This window comes from Mytilus edulis, chromosome 13, assembly GCF_963676685.1.
Source record: "Mytilus edulis chromosome 13, xbMytEdul2.2, whole genome shotgun sequence".
In the NCBI taxonomy this organism is placed as follows: Eukaryota; Metazoa; Mollusca; class Bivalvia; order Mytilida; family Mytilidae; genus Mytilus; species Mytilus edulis.
Genome location: NC_092356.1, coordinates 22796367 through 22814901, shown reverse-complemented (window position 1 = coordinate 22814901; position 18535 = coordinate 22796367). Strand labels below are relative to the sequence as shown.

Genomic DNA, 18535 nt, shown 5'->3' with positions numbered 1-18535 from the left:
TGCTATATGATCAATGATTTTTTTCCGATGAAGCGTGTGGAACATGTACAAGTTTTTTGAAATTTTTTTATTTTTGTCAAAGGGTAAAAAGTAAATATTGTGTCAAAATTCTATGAAAATTAAACGAGCCAAATCAATTGAAGTCAAGGCGTTTGGTACCAATTAAAGCAACATGTTTATGGCTTGTTTCTTTTAAAGCAACATGCAAAGTAGATATAGGAAGATGTGGTGTGAGTGCCAATGAGACAACTCTCCATCCAAATAACAATTTTTAAAAAGTAAACCATTATAGGTCAATGTACTGCCTTCAACACGGAGCCTTGGCTCACACCGAACAACAAGCTATAAAGGGCCCCAAAATTACTAGTGTAAAACAATTCAAACGGGAAAATCAACGGTCTAATCTATATAAAAAAAAACGAGAAACGAGAAACACGTATAAATTACATAAACAAACGACAACTACTGTACATCAGATTTCTGACTTAGGACAGGTGCAAAGTGTTTGTTCCTAATAAAGCAAGATGTAAAGTGAGTGTTGTTCTTATTTATGACGAGAACAAAACGGTGAATGTAAATATGTGATTAATCTCTTGTTTATGGTATAATTGTTCCATGTATATGCAGGGTCAAGCAAAATCGGTTCTGCATGTATGTAGCGGGGAAACCAGAAGGTTATAGATTAGACAGCTATAATTCACATCGTCATTTAATGAAAAATGCATATATTATGATGACTAGAAAATTGGTCCTCATGTAGGCGATCAAAGACCCCATGCGATGCTTTAATATAATGTGCAAAATGATAAACAACTGTTTTTTGTTAGGCTGCTGTCTCTTAGCACATTTAAATTTCCAATCATTGATAAAGAAAATTATACGATACATACATTTTAGAAATAAAAAGCTATAACAGTATTTAAAAACAACAAAACACTGTTACAAATGAAACAACACTATGTAAACCGAATAAAATATGTACTAGTGGTCCTTTATCTCGTCGTTATGTTTTAATAAATGAACTTACACTAAATCCGCTGGATGTTGGATGTGCTCTAATTTAAAGTTAAATTTTAGATGCAAGATTTTTTTATTAGATGTGATTGACTTTGAACTAGCTGTCAGTATCTACGAGTACTCCATGATCGGTATTTCGTGTCTGTTTTGTTCTGGAATTTATAAATACACTACCATGTCTTCGGGTTTCTTAATTGTTTTTATTCTTTAAATAGATTTCATTATAAAAGTCCTTTTCTTCTACTTATTTATATCTAGAATGAGAAGATTTGGTATGATTGCCAATGTGACAACTCTTCACAAGAGATCAAATGACACCGAAATTATCGACTAAAGGTCACCGTACGAACTTCAACAATGTTCAAAGCCCCATAATCCCGTATAAAAAGGCACTAAAATGACAAATATAAAAGAGTTCAAACGAGAAAACTAACGACCTAATGTATGTACAAAATAATTACCGGGAAAAAAATATGTTAAACAGCAACAACTAACAACCACTGAATTACATGAATCCAGCTTGGGACATGCACATTCAGAAAGTTGCTGGGTTGAACTCTTTTGAAGGCGCCAACCCTTCCATAACCAGGTACAGTATAGTAACCGTACAACATAAGAATAAACTATTTAAATCAGTTGGAAAAGCTTATATATATAGTTTGTTATTATGTAGTGTTTTTTCACGACTGTCCCAGGTAAGGACAAAAAAGTTCTCTTAAACATCATTATGAATATGCTTGTTTTCTGGATTGGCAATTTATACGTATGAAGGATGTGTTTTTCTGGATTGGCAATTTATACGTATGAAGGATGTGTTTTTTCTGGATTGGCAATTTATACGTATGAAGGATGTGTTTTTCTGGATTGACAATTTATACGTATGAAGGATGTGTCACGGTACTTGTCTATCCCAAATTCATGTATTTGGTTTTGATGTTATATATATATGTTATATTTGTTATTCTCGTGGGATTTTGTCTATATGTGTTACATTTTAGTGTTATGTCGTTGTTCTCCTCTTATATTTAATGCGTTTCCCTCGGTTTTAGTTTGTTATCCCGATTTTGTTTTTTGTCCATGGATTTATGAGTTTTGAACAGCGGTATACTACTGTTGCCTTTATTTTACAATAAACAATCGGATACTAAATGAAACGTCCTTAACCAAATAGTAAAATCAAAAGCTCAAACACATCAAAAGTATGGAAACAAACTTTCATATTCTTGACTTGGTACAGGCATTAATTTTCCTTATAAATGTAGAAGAATGATTCAAGAATGCATATAAAAAACAACAAATACAGAACGTCTGCCCCTCATCTTTTCTGACATTTCAACATTTTTAATGCGGTGCGATTGAGAAGAGATTCACGATATGATGTCAGCATCCCAATTGTGAATTTTCTATTTTTATGTAGCAGCATTAATTTCAGCAGCGCCTGCATACGGAGTATATAATATCTTTCAGTTGATAAGATATTCATGAACTTGTTTTTTTTTCTATCATAGAGGATTGATGTTTACAAGGAAGCTTTTGAACCAAGAATATCAATTGGTGAAGATAAAATTGTCCATTCGAAAATGTTACAGACGCCATCGAGAGTTGGTTGACCGTTTTGGAATATCTGTTTCACAGAATGTTATAGATATGTTTTAATTGTCATAAACAAAATCGGCCCTTTTTCATTGAATGTGACCTATTAAATAATACCTTTCACAGGGTTTGTAGTTACATGAACAACACGATGGGTTCAACATGTGGAGCAGGATCTGTGTACCTTTCCAGGCTTTTGATAGGCTTGTGTTGCTTGGTCCTTAGGTTTCTATGTTGTGTTTTGTGTACTGTTGTTTGTCTTTTCGTCATTCTGTTTTCTTGCTAGGGCATTGTTACTTTGAATCGATTTATGAGTTTGATTTTTTTAAACGTTGAAAAATAGAGCAGAAATGACATAACGAACAAGTTTTTGTCCACGTGCATTATGGTTGATCATTAAAGTTTCATTTGCGTCCGGTGGCAAATATCATGCAAGTTCATCGCGAAAACAAATTTGTTTACCCGTAAACGCATTATAAAATATACAATGCGAAATTTCTTCGGCTACTGGAACATGAGGATAAATAAGATAAGAGTATAATTTAATTTTGTAACAGGCAACCTACCGACCCCTCAAATAGTTTTTGCAAGAGTTCTGAACGTGCAGAGAGCGTGACATTTTATTTGCGATCCATCGGATTCAACGTCTGACTTGTTAACGGATTTAGTACGAATTAATACAACCTAAACAGCTACAAGAACGCCCGGGATTCATAAACAAATGAAAACAACACTTTTATAATAGACTGTATGTGTCAGAAGCTCTTCTCTTGATTAATCTTCACCAAGAAAGATCAAATATTTGATTGCCGAAGGTGTAGAAGCCAAATCCATCCATGGTCAACTTTGCCTAAGGGTGTTGAAACCTTAGATTCTTAATAATTTCTATATGTATAAACAGAAAATTTATGAAAGGTGTGTCATCAAACATGTCAGCTCCGAAGTGTTAACTTCTGAAATATTCACACTCTTGAGGACTGATAGTTCACCAGCAGCGGTATCAGTCAAGAAGAAGAACACCAAGGCATGAACATTTTCCTATAACCTAGTTCACCCTTTGTGATTCCAAGGACATTATTATTTATACTACGACTTTAATGGATGCTTTTACCTTTTACACAGACATCAGACAAATGAAATCGGAATCAATTTTGTTAACCATGGATTATCATTTGGTTGTTACTTTCTTCGTGGCCTTAATTATCAATAGAAATGAAACGTTTAGAAAGTTTGTATTGATGACACACCCAGAACATTTTTCTGGATCCACACCTGCTTACTGACAATAAATTATCTCACAAAAGGGCTGTCTTCTTGAATTCAAATTAAACAAGTTTTATATAGGCACGTAATACATAATGAGATAACTTTTGTGACGGAACTTAGTGTCCCTCGTCCCAACGACTCTCTGACCTATCCATTTGACCAATACCAATAAACGATGGAACTTAATGCCCTTCGACCAAATAACCCCTCAGACTGTCATTGACAAATACCACTACTGCTGCAGCATACCTTTTGTTGTTCTGGGGAAAAGCTCGGTAGTGCTAGGTTGGAATCTGCCTAACGACCTTTGTAAAAGAATAAACAACGAAAACTCAGTTTTGCTGGGAGGAAAATGATGTTTTTAATTATTCTTTCTTTTCTTTTCTTTTTGATCAAAATAATTTACAATACATTAATTATACACAATAACAACAAATAACATGATCTCTTGACAAATTACAAGTATTCCTGTTTCGTAAATTGCTGCAATTAACTCGTGAATTCCATGTCAATTAACTATGCCATGTATATGCATTTATGCAGTACGTATGAAACATCTGCTTTTTAACTTATTTATGATCATCCTATTTATTGTTGTGGGGTGAATAATCTCATGATATTATTTATTATAATGATTTTATCCGAATACAATAAAGTGTTAATATTTAATTTAATTAATAATTAAATAAAGAATCAAATTGATATATTATATTTCTTGAATTATATAGATAAATATTTTCTTTTATTATAACCTATATATTATTTCCTATTTCATTTTAATCTTAAATGCGTATACCTAAATTTTAAATGAATAAAACTAGCTTACCTTTGTAAAAGAATAAACAACGAGAACTCAGTTTTGCTGGGAGGAAAATATTGTTAGCGCGAACCCAAATATTTTTCTTTTATAGGTCCCGATGAATACCTGCATGACATCATTTTTTCCCCGTTCAAAACTAAGCCTTGTATTTTCTTCTTGTTATATTTTCTTATGCCAATAAGTTATTTGACATTTCTATTCTCTTTTACTTTTAACTGACTTAATAAATTAGAAATATATAATTTTTGTTTTAATAAGCTCTATTTTATTTCAATTTCTAAATATTTCTAAAAGTGTCCTAAATCCTTTCATAACATTACCCCCTTGTTAAGTTTGAAATCTCCTGATTTCATTTTGTTTCAAATTGTTTTGAATATAACTTTTAATCTTTGAATCTTATTAATTGTGATTAATTTATTTTTCCTATGAATTGTTTTTGCAATAAATGAAACACAAACACATATATATATATATATACACAAAAATATATGATGCATGCACAATAAAAAAAAAAATTTTACAATCAAGCGGTGCCGATCCTCTTCTGTGGAACAAAGTCTACCTGCGAAATAATGGAGATCTGTCTTTGGATGGACTCCAACTCGTCGCGACAATAAGTCATATGGAGATCTGTGTCTTATGTACTCCACATGTAGGGGAATAAAATGTGTTTTCTCTCTCTCTATCTTTCTCTCTATAAGTCCCCTGTACCATAGTGACACATATATTTGAATATGAATTTATTTAGAGAATTTAATATAATTTATTTCTTTTATTTGTTGAGAATATCGGACTTTATTGACATATCACCAGTAAATATGTTATAAAATTCCGGGTTTTTTTTTTTTTTTTTTTTTTTTTTTTTTTTTTTTTTTTATATGATACTGTTAAAATCATTTGCCTCTTTGTCTGCCCAAAGAATTTGTGAAGGCAGTATATTAATGAATTCGTCGCAATCTAAAAGGGTATAACTCAAATATGATAAACAAACATGAAACTCTAGGATGGTTATAAGTTTGTTTCTAGCACTTGTAGAAAATGGATTGATTTCCTGATATTTCATTTTTCTTCTCAACTCGCGATTTAATATTTCTTTAAGAAGGATTGTCTTCTGTACTTGTTCCATTATTAACCTAAAATATGGAATATTACGAAGATGTATTAGATTAAATAATTTTAGAAGAAAATACGGGGTTTGTTCTTTAAAACTTTGTTATTTTTATATATTATGCGTATATGTCTATAAAATTTACAAAGATTACACATACAGGTTAGCACGCGTTTGTTCTTATAATCGTACATATACATACGTTGTATATGCACGTCTCTATTCAAGGAAAATATTTTTTTATAATCTTGTAACACAAAATTTATGGTAATCCTACTCTGGATGATTTCATATCTTACACTTTTTGCTAATTCTGAGTAACCTCTTGAATTAAAATGTACAATCAGATTTATGTGATATCTTGCATTTTCATAATTTATTTTAAATTTGTTAATTATCAACATCACATCATGTTCATTAATATTTAAAAACGAAGATAAATGAATGATATCAATTATCTCCTTGACGGAAAGCAATTTGGTTTGACCTGAATGAAATATTTTATTCATATACATAAAAGCGTGAAAAGAAAAATCTGATAAATTAATTTCGTTTTCCCGAAACCGCAGTAGTCCTTGAAATATCGGCGCTTTGGTGATTAGAGCTGGGGTTGCTTTAACATGAGAATTTTTAAATAAGCACGTTATTTCCATCTCTGAAAATAGATGATACATTATTAATTTTTGTGGTGAAATCGAAATTTATTTGATGAACTCTGTATTATATAACTAAAGAAAAGAATTGTAAAGAATTAAGTTGTTATTTTTCTTAAATAATTAAAACGAATTTGTCTCAAACATTTGCATATAATGCATCTACACGTTAATTTTCTAGTTCTACGGTTAAATTGATATGTAGATAAAGTATGTACTGTTCTACTCAATGTAAATATTATTTTTGAATCAAAAAGTAAAAAATTTACACTTATCCTGGCATTTGTAATATCAAATAAAATAAAATCACTCATGTCTAAATAACCACTTGATTTCAGATGAACAATCGTACGTATAAAATAAAAAGCATTTTCATAAGTAATGTTAAACTTTCTAAAAATATACATCAAATTCGAAGAATCTATATTCAAAAAGGCAGCTAATTTTATTATATCGATTATTTCCTTAATATTTGGCCATTTAGTGTTCAAGGAGTTGACTCGTCTGTTTATGAAACAGAAGGCCTCTAAGGAAAAATCTGTTAAATTAATATGGGTCCTCCCAGAACGAATTAATCCCTGAAAAGTTGGACAAATTTGTGTACAAGCCGCCGTTGCACACACTGTTCTGTCTCCAAAATTACATGTAATCTTCATTTCTGAAAATAAATGACGTTCATAAAAATTTTGTATCTCTTCAAAAAAATCAAAAAGGAAAATTATTTTGTGAAGATTAATTTAAATTTTATTGAAATTGTAGTATTCTGACAGTAGCATTCCTTATCGTTTTACTACGATTTAAGAGATATTTGGATAAATTGAATAAGTCGGTGGTTTCGCGATTGATTTATTTCTTTCTTTGTAATTTGACCCCTCAGCGATTGGTTTAGGATTTTTGGTTTTTGTTTCCTTTGTGCCGACTGGATATTTTATGTTATGATGTACAACCATGATGTACGCGCAGAAAGGTTTCTTTATTATGCGACGTAGTAAGTAAGCTCTTAATGGTGACACTCGAATATACGGTTGAATTTGAAGATACTGGTCGGTATATTTATTTATTATAGTGAATTCAGAGCATTTTAAGTGAACAATAGGTCTGAGTAGTCCTGAAATAAATACGTCACTAACTTCAGCCGGGATTTTGAAATCGAAAAATGTTGGACACAATGGCAAATTTAGGATATTAAGAAGGAAACACTTTTCGCCATTAGTTATTTCTAAACAAATAATGGTGTGGAGCGAACGTTTATTTATGATATACAGAATTATGAAACATATGCCCACCAAACGGAAGAAGGTTAAGACAAAGATAATGTGATCCCACTTAATATTGTCGCTTAACACTTTTGTCCATTCATTGTTCAATGTATTTTGAGTAGTTGGGAATTCATAATTGAAGGAGTCTGCCTTTACCGGTGAATAAACTGACATAGCCGCTGCTATGATTTTGAATTTGTAAATCAGATATATTGTAGCTATTGCATTTAATGAAGCGATTACTATGGCCGATAATGACAGAATGTCTTGTTTTGTAAGCCAACTTTCTGGAAAATCTACTTCTCCATCTACTAATGAATCAGCCACATGAGTGTATATTTTACTTCTTTCTTTAGCTCGTTTTGCCATTTTTTTAAGACTCACATCTTCTTTCTTATCTGTCGCTATTATATGTTGAAATTTATGTTTATAAATTTCAAAATTTGGAAAATTGACCGAGACTGGGTCATCAAACGTCGTATTGCCTAAAATATCGATTAATTTTGTCGAATTGAAGAATTCTTGGAGGAGAGCCAGATTTACCAGATGCAGTTTGGTTGTCTCAGTGGAGTTTATTTCACAATCATACACATGTGCAGGGAAATGGGTTGTTGATGCAATAATTGCACAATGACATGGTATGCTAACGATACAAAAATCACAACCTGGGCGTACATATGAACCTGCATTGCAATCCAATGTGAAATTATATATCTTATAGACGAGAATTTTATTAGGCGCAATTTGTAAGATATGGGGATGAATATTGTTTTCCAAAAATCTAAAGTTACAGTTTCCCTTAATTCCCTCTTTGTTATTAAGAAATATATGTCTATAATGCATTCGGAAGTTTCTTCATCGATGTTGTGAAAAGTTGGGTTGGCATTGCAATGTCGTATATTTGTTGTTCTTTCACATTGTTGAATAGTAAATTTTGACAATTTAGTATAGAATTTGTTATCTTTGGTAACCAACAAATAATCAGGTATGTCTTTTAAAATTGAAGCATGATTACTAGTCTCATTTATTGGAACCATAAACGAAAGTACTTTCCAAACATGAAATTGTTTATTTAATGTGGAAACTGGGAATTTGAGGGAAATATATATTGTAGTGGAATTCCTATAAATCAAAAATTTACCATATCTATTATAATAATAAGAAGGGTCAGTTGATAGCAATTTGTATACTTCGAAATTTGTTTGTAACATTGTTTGTATATTATCTATAGCTGATGCTAAAGATTCTGGTGGTAAAATGAAGTGTGACAGTTTACCTTCTGCTAAATTTGTCAGTCCAACCCGTACATCATTTATGTAGTTTTCCATACCCCGTATTTCTTCCCCTTCAAGAGTCATAATTTGAGTGTAGTTTGCAAATATACGTTGAAAAGCAGCACTAATATTAGTCATCTCTTGTTGTAGAACTAGAATTTGGTATTTATTAACTATTAAACCCATCATTGTGTTAACAATTCTTGCGTTGTAATGGGTAACAAAGGAGTCGAAGTCTCCAGCATATTGGGCTAACGCTTTTAATACTGTATTTGTTTCTTTGCCTATTTTATTTACGTGATTAACTACACGTCTTAGGTCACTTTCCGTTGAAACTCCGAAGAGATCCGAAGCGATATCTCCGACGAAAGGCAGAATTGCTTTTCTAAATCGGGAGCTGTTTGTAGGTAAAGTTGGTATAATTTTGGTAAATAAATCAAATGTATGTATAATATGGTGTTTTACATTAGATTTCATATAAGTAACTTGTGTCAGCATTTGATTCATCAATATACAGGAAGGATTTTTCCTTTGTACGCACATTTCTTTCGGTAGAGTCACATTAGGATTTAAATGTAATTAGGGCCCATCCATTGCGGTTCCAGTTTCTTTTTCTTACCGTACCGAAACTTCATTATTTTTAGATAAACATGATCTCCAACTGCGAATTTTGGAATCTTTGACTTTTTATCATAATAAATTTTACTTTTTAACTGCGCCTATTTCATATTCTCTTTACCCGTTTCATGGATAATTTTGACCCTTTTAATTAGTTCATCAATGAACTGTTTAGGTGCTTTTTTCCATTTTCTGTGTGGGAATTAATTGAGTGTCAATAGATAAAGTCATTTCTTTCCCAAATAGAACATAATAAGGTGAATATCCTATGGATTGGGTGACTGGCGTCATTCGAAATGCCATCATTATACTAGGTAACACTTCATCCCACGTGTCCTGTTCATTGGAGCATAACGCTCTCAAGCATTGGGCTAAAGTAGAATTAACTCTTTCGCAAGAGGAGTTTGTTTGTGGGTGATAGGAGCTAGTGTAACTTCTAGCTACCTTGAATACCTCACAAAGTGAACTCACTATACGCGATAAGAAATTTGCTCCACGGTCACTCGTCAAATATGACGGACAACCATATCATGTGAAGATTTCTCTATATAGCACGTCTGCTATATGTTTCGCCTCCTGATTTTTCAGGGGGAAAGTGCTTCCCCAGTGACTCAGGCTGTCTGTAACCAAGAGGATAACTGAATTCCCGGAACGGGATTTACATTACCCTTCAAGGACATCGACATGAATACGCTCAAAAACGTTTACTACTGGCATCGGATGTAATGACGCTCGCATTTGTGGACTTGATTTTACTTCCTGAAATGTTTTACAAGACGTTACATAATTGTTAACTTGTTGATACATACCAGGCCAGTAACATTTAGCCTTGATAGCTTCATAGCTTTTAATAACACCTAGGTGACAAGAATTATCATGAAATGCAATCAATATGCTATTTCTTAATTCTTGTGGTACTGCAATCTGTAACTTCTCCTCTTTTTTTTTTTTTTTTTTGTTTAGCTCGTGGTTGAAAAACGTGGTATAACACTTCATTTAGCATCTCATATTGCATGCTTTCATAGGGAATATTTTTCTTTTTATCTAAATTGTCTGGTAATTTCCCTTCTAATAAGTACTCATATATGTATTTGAAATACGGACATTGTCTCTGTTTTATTCCTATATTTTTCGCAACGGTATCTACCTTTGTAATATTATTGATAGTTGGAAGTGCATTGACCTTAGAATCTGTGTCTGAATGAGAGAGATGTATCTCGAAAATCTGACCTTGAGGAATAAATGGAATGATTTCAGGGTCAATACTCTCTGCTTTATTGGGTTTATCATCTGTACCATCTTCTTGATCGTTTAAATCATATTTTCTCCTAGATAACGCATCAGCGTGTGTATTTTTGCTTCCACTTCTGTGACATACTTCAAAATTGTACTCTTGTACTTGTAAAGCCCATCTCATTAACCTCGTGGAGTTATTTGTGATAGCTTTTAACCAACATAATGCCTTGTGATCTGTATATACAGTAAATTTACTGTTTGCCAAATATATTCATGAAAGTAGGAAATACCTTTGACCAGTGCTAATAGTTCTAATTCTGTCACAGTATAATTACGTTCTGCCGAGGAAAGATTACGGCCCCCATACCCAATAGGTCTTTCTTGTCCGTTCTCATCTTTTTGTGACAAAATGTATCCTATCGCTTGTGTTGATGCGTCACATGCTAACATAAATTCTTTTTCGAAATCAGGATACTTCAAAATTTGGGCAGTAATCAAGGCTTGTTTTAAAGTTTCAAATGCCTCATTGCAATCACTTGTCTATATAAATTTCATGTTTTTCTTTAACAAATGGGTAATTGGTGCTGCAATTTTTGAATAGTTTTTAACAAATTTTCGGTAGTAATTGCAAAGACCAAAGAAACTTCTTACATCATGTTGGTTATTTGGAATTGGAAAGGATTTGACAGCTTGTATTTTTGAATCATCCACCTTAATTCCCTTATCGGAGAATATGTGTCCTAAATATAACACTTCTGAATTCGCATTTTGTAGGTTTGATTGTCATGTTGGCCTCCTGTAGTCTATCGAATACTTGACCTAAGTGTTTAATATGTTGTTCAAAATATTCAGACCATGCAATGATGTCGTCAATGTATACCAAGCAATGCTTCCACGTTATCCCCCTTAGTATCTGATTCATAGCCATTTGAAAGGAGAAACTGGCGTTTGTTATACCAAATGGCATGCGTTTGAACTGATATAAATTATCATGGGTAATAAATGCTGATTTTGGTCTCGATTCTTTGTCTAGACCTATTTGCCAAAATCCCGCAGAAAGATCTACGACCGAAAATAGTGTCGCTTTGGAGGATGCGACTGTGTCTATTATGTCCTCTAACCGTGGAATGGCGAAGGTCAAGGGAACCGTAAATTCGTTAATCCTGCAATAATCTATCGCGAACCTGAAGCCTGCATTGTTCTTTTTTCTTACTAGGACCACGGGGCTAGAATATGGCGAATTTGAAGGTTCAATAATGTCATGCTCCAACATTTCGGCCACTTATCTGTCTATTTCTGTTTTTGCTGTTGGGGTAGTTCTATATGGTCTAGATTGAAAAGGAGTGTCGTTCGTCATTTCAATCTTGTGTTCAAATACATTTGTTTTCCTAGCTTCTTTAAAGTAGTTGCAGCCAAAAAATTTTGAAAAATTTCTTTTTGTTCTTTTGTTAGAACCGATTTTGACAAATCAAAATCTATTGGAGGTGGTTTATATTCTTCATTAGAATTTTCGTTATTGATATTGACAGACTCGTTTGGTATAAAATCTAGCTCGTTGTCCTTCGTGAGGTTAAACACGGATGCCTCTTCAACAGTAGAGACAGTAGCAACAACCAAATCAATTTCTAGCGTAATCTCGTTATCTGATACATTAAGTATTTGTATGTATACTTGTCCAGGTATGTTTTGTATCAAGCATTTCGCAGGAAAAACATTTAAATCATAAATCTCTTCAGTAGGTTCTTATAAGACCAATTCATTTTTATTCGTTCGTGATAACTTTACTGGGACGTTCCGAACTGAATTTGGACTTAATACTGTTTTTACCGAGACCCTCGCATACCCTGGTGGTTGTTCAGTAAAATTGATATTCATTGAACGATCTTTTAGAAATAAACTGTTTGTCTCCCAATCAATGCATGCTCGATTTTTAGCCAGAACATCAGTGCCTAAAATCATACTTTGTCTGAGTGCAGGAATGACGTAAAATGTTTGCGTAAAAGAAAATTTGTTTATTGAAAATTCTACAGTGATTTGACCTGTAACTTGGTGTTTGGCTCCCACGGCCCTTTCTATTTTGGTAATTTTGTGCTTTTCAAGAGGTAGTGTTGAAAATTTAGAATTTTTAAGCATTGAATGATTTATACATGATATACTAGACCCAGTATCAATGAGTGCTAAGCTTGCATAATCCCTGAATCGGATAGCCAACAAACAAGACTGAATTGGCGCTTGTAGCGTCATGTTTTCATATTTCGTTTCATGCCTATCCGAAGTTATGCCTCGGACAGGCGCGCAACATCGAAATTGGGATTTCCTGGCACTCAAACATGCTTTTGAAAAATGGCCACGTTTTCCACATTCATGACATATTGAACATCTTTCGCAGGGCAAAAATTTCTTGAACGACAATATCCTAGACAGTATAAACATTGTTGATTTTGGTTATTAATTCTATTGAAATTTCCCCTTGGTCTGTTATCACAAAATTTCTCCTATCCTGATTTGGATTTTTTTTGTCCTGATATTGACCCCTATTACTCTGATATTGACCTCTATTGCTCTGATATTGACCTCTGTTCCCGAAATTTTGATTAAATTGTCGCGGCACAAAGTTTTGACTCCACCTTTGATTTGATCCATTTTGCCAATTTTGATTATAATTTTGATTATAAGGTCTATTTGGATATGAATCCCATAGAGGTTGTCTGTCCTTATTATTTGCCGATTGTTGTTGATTATTTTCTGGCATGTATGGGGAAGTAGCCATAACAAGTGAGTTGATATCCTCATCTGGTTTACATTCTTGTATCGCGTTGACTGATTTAATGTCATCTTTTAGCGATTTGATCTCTGATAACACCTTATCATATGATGTTTTTATTTCATTCGCGTGAGACGCCGTAGCATTTTCTGCTAAGTGAGCTGCATGCCTTAATTCTTCGATATTTTTAGGTTCTTTGGTAATTACTTATGCTTTTATACCAGCGTTTAACCCATTCATTGCTACTGCCAGAAATACTGATTCAGGGATGCTATTATTAGTTACTATTTTTGATAACCTACTTAAAAGAGGGACGAAAGATACCAAAGGGACAGTCAAACTCATAAATCTAAAACAAACTGACAACGCCATGGCTAAAAATGAAAAAGACAAACAGAAAAACAATAGTACACATGACACAACATAGAAAACTAAAGAATAAACAACACGAACCCCACCAAAAACTAGGGGTGATCTCAGGTGCTCCGGGAGAGTAAGCAGATCCTGCTCCACATGTGGCACCCGTCGTGTTGCTTATGTGATTACAAATCTGGTAAATAGTAATCTGATGAACTTTCATCTTTCTTTTGAGTGCATTGTAGTACTGATAAATCCATTGTATCGGAAGCTTTTTTAAATCCCTTTTTGAACGCATCTATTAAAGCGGCATAATTGAATTTTACTCTTTCCGATAACGTATCGTACCAAATTTTTGCGTGTTTTTCTAAATGGAAAGGGAAGGAGCTAGCCTTATTTTGATCCGAGAGTTCATAAATTTGACACCACTGTTGAAAAACTGATAGCCAATTTAAAGCAGCCTGACCTGATATAGTCCCTTCAAATTTTTCTAACTTTAATTCCGAAGCCATATTGATAGCGTTAGGATAAGATTGATATGAATATTGACTTTTTAAATTAGATGTAACTGATTTATCTCCTACTTGATTATTTTTATTTATCTCAACATGATCCTTAGTTTTAACACTAGTTTTAATTTTAAATGTGTCACTATGAAATGGACTTACTTTTTCTTCACTTTTTCGCTTTTTGTCATTCTTGTCTTTTCTCTCACTTGTAAGGTCGGGTCCTGCGAATATTTCTGAAAATTGATAGTAGAAGAAATGTCATTAAATGGTTCTTGCACGAATTGATCGTTATCAATTATTCTGTGTTGATGCGATTGTATCGGCTGTTTTTTTTCTGGTCATTTACATTCTCCGTGGAATTACGTAGTTCTAAAAAAAATTCTGACAGAAATTTGTCGCCGTCTAACTTAAATATATTATCTGATTCAGGTACTTTGTCCGAATTAAATATTGGAGGAGCAGAAGGCTCTAATTGTGCAAATTTGTCACGTACAATTTGATCCTCTGGAGTATGTGGATCAGCTTGAAGTTTGAAAAGTTCAGACTCCTTCGGAGTTGACGTTTGTCCCCTATTTTTGTACTTTCTGTTTCGATATCTGTATTAAAATTTCTTTAACATTTTCTCCAAATCGAAGATTTTGTTCCTCTGTTCTTAGAGCACTTGGTAAGAATTTAGTTAAATTAGCGGGAGAGATCTTTTTTTTTGCTAGCCCTCGTAAAATATTTATGTGGTATCTTAAATTTTTCTGCTGTTGTTACTTTCCTCATTGTCGTTTTCTGCGTCCACCATGTTGTTGTGACGGAACTTAGTGTCCCTCGTCCCAACGACTCTCTGACCTATTCATTTGACCAATACCAATAAACGATGGAACTTAATGCCCTTCAACCAAATAACCCCTCAGACTGTCATTGACAAATACCACTACTGCTGCAGCATACCTTTTGTTGTTCTGGGTAAAAGCCCGGTAGTGCTAGGTTGGAATCTGCCTAACGACCTTTGTAAAAGAATAAACAACGAGAACTCAGTTTTGCTGGGAGGAAAATGATGTTTTTAATTATTCTTTTCTTTTTGATCAAAATAATTTACAATACATTTATTATACACAATAACAACAAATAACATGATCTCTTGACAAACTACAAGTATTCCTGTTTCGGAAATTGCTGCAATTAACTCGTGAATTCCATGTCAATTAACTATGTCATTTATATGCATTTATGCAGTACGTATGAAACATCTGCTCTTTAACTTATTTATGATCATCCTATTTATTGTTGTGGGGTGAATAATCTCATGATATTATTTATTATAATGATTTTATCCGAATACAATAAAGTGTTAATATTTAATTTAATATTAATACGTATACGGTGCAGGAAATGCTTACCCTTCCGGAGCACCTGATTTCACTCCCGGTCTTTGGTGGAGTTCGTGTTGTTTCTTTTTTATTATTTGAAACTGTTGATGTCAATGTCTTTTGGTTTTATGAGTCTGTGTTTACTCCTTGGTTTGATTACTATTGTCTTGTTATTTTTACATGACTCTCAAAACCATTTTGAATGTAGAATCACAATCTTGGATTGTAAAATAGCAATTCACAGTCGGCTAAGTTTTTTAATATCTTAAAATTGCTTAAATTTGGAAATTAGGTGACAGATTGTCAGAAACAATTAATTTACAGAACAGAAAAATAAACGAATCCTAGAATTGCTTTGGTCACTGTTTAAACACATACCTGTTTGGGCGGAAAAAAAGGGGGGGGGGTAAATGTTTCAACTTATTTATTAAAACGGAGGTAACTCATTCAATATATCAGAGATTTCTTTTCTAATCACAAAAAAATCTGTTTTTCAGAAATAATCTATGATGGACAACTTTACAGTCCTTATAGCCTGAAAAAGGCATGGTTACCCATATTTAGTTAGCATTTCTGCATGTGTAAGAAAAATTTCATGGATAAAATTTAGTTTTCGACTAACGTAATTCACATTATAAACGTCTGCAGTAACGGGTATTAATTTTGTCATTTTTTTTGTCGGCAATTTTGTCATTTTTTGTCGGCAATTTTGTCATTTTTGTGCCGGCAATTTTGTCATTTTTTTTCGGGCAAATTAATCTAACTACGAGAGAGCGATCCAGAATCCTAAACAGGTTGAAATTCACAGAACTGTTTAAATCCGTCTACTAGTTTTTATAAACATTTAAATCTGACACACATTCAAATTGATCATTCACATGTATTCCCCATTCGATTTTCCTTGAGGAGAGATATATATAAATTCCTTACAACCGATTCCTCCGCTCAAAAAAGCAAACTTTATATCCAATAAAAATTCAATAAATAAATCTCCTTTAAAATATTGACAGGGATAATTTACTGATCAAGGAATAATAACGTCGACACTTTCTATGTAGTAGTTATTGAAGTGGCATGTTGCGTTAAAGTCTTTTGATTACAATCCAATCGTTGAAGTAAATTTTCGAAAAATAATACCTAATCATTTAATACCTCCCAAACTTTTACGCAGCCATATGATTTGAAATGCATTACATAATTCACGTTTGAAGAAAACGTCTACACCCCTAGAACCTCTCACCACATTTACATACGTAATTTCTCGTCTGTTAACAAATCATTAGTACATATACCCATTAATCTTCTACTAGAGCTTTCTTACATTTTGATGAATCGTCAAGGAAGCACGTATTACATTTCCACAATAACAATTAAGGAAGTTCGCTACTCATTTTCAAAATAACAAGCTTTTCATAACACTTGTATATATAGATAGGGGTTTCATAAAGGAACCAAAAAAGCCAAAAAAAATATATAAGGTCAAAAACTATTAAAATATAACAAATATTTTATAAGACTTTTACAAATGGCTCATAATTATACATATAAATGATTTATAAAAAAAATGAGGGTCAATGGGCAAAATTTTTTAAAGCATTCAAATGGATAAAACCAGAGGATTCTGAAAATCTGACAAAAATCCTAAAACAAGACAAGCGAACATCCTTAAGAGTCTTTGTTTTATCCGTTAAAACTTCACTCTTTTCTAAACCAAATTTTTCTTTCAAAATAAAGTATATATCGCAAATAATACATGCTTTGATGGTTGTCTTTTGTTTATGTGTTGCATATTTGTTTTTCGTTCATTTTTGTATATAAATAAGGCCGTTAGTTTTCTCGTTTGAATTGTTTTTCATTGTCATTTCGGGGCCTTTTATAGCTGACTATGCGGTATGGGCTTTGCTCATTGTTGAATGCCGTACGGTGACCTACAGTTGTTTTAAATTTCCGTGTCATGTTGGTCTCTTGTGGAAAGTTGTCTCATAGGCAATCATACCACATCTTCTTTTTTTATATTTTTATATTGTTTAAGGAAAATTTCATAATCCCCTCGAGTTAAATGCTCGTTCCCTTACACTCAAAACAACAACAAAAAGCTTGAGTATTTTTGAGTTTTTTTAGTCTCTCTATCTGACTTAATTGTATATAATAAATTGAGACAAAGATCTAGAATTGGAGGCAAGGAACGCGTCTGTTGAGTAGAATATTTCATGAATGGTCAGGACCAAAACGGATTTATACGCTAAAATAACGATTCCATAGGAGAGCAGAGCTCAAGTGCATGGACACATCACAAGGTGACAATGAATATCATCCAGGGAGAGGCGGTGATTCACAAGTTATCAAACGAGCATGAAAGGGCATAGTCTATATGAAGGTAGTCTTCACTTTATCATTTTGGGCGTTGCAAATATTGAATTAAGGAAGTATTTGGTTTTTTTTTCTTATTTTTTTCTGAGGGAAGTGGACAAAGTCTTTCCCTTGGTATTTTTTTAGGTTAAATAATACAACATTGAATTTTTTTTTAAAGTGTGGGGAGGGAGATTGGAGCCCTTTTTTTTTTAGTTTTTAGGGGTATTTTATCTCCTGACCACCCTATATTTAGAATTTTTTGTAGAGTTATCTCCTTTTACCTGGTGGTATTACATTTTAACCTATCGTACGTCCCGAAATCCTATATTTCACGAAAAACCTAATTTAATA

The 18535-nt window shown here is 32.9% G+C and overlaps 1 long non-coding RNA gene across 3 annotated transcripts; it reads right to left on the bottom strand.

Moving 5' to 3' along the window:
• Positions 1–4212: 4212 nt before the first annotated feature.
• LOC139502361 (uncharacterized) lies at positions 4213–17098 on the bottom strand. 3 transcript variants are annotated; one of them, XR_011658807.1, is made up of 4 exons: positions 16970–17098; positions 15414–15469; positions 14634–14707; positions 4213–7115 (listed from the first exon to the last, which is right to left on the bottom strand). It is a non-coding gene; the product is annotated as an uncharacterized lncRNA (long non-coding RNA). The 3 variants fall into 3 exon arrangements; XR_011658806.1 differs by having other exon boundaries at positions 16985–17081; XR_011658808.1 differs by having other exon boundaries at positions 4213–6459; positions 16985–17081.
• Positions 17099–18535: the final 1437 nt, after the last annotated feature.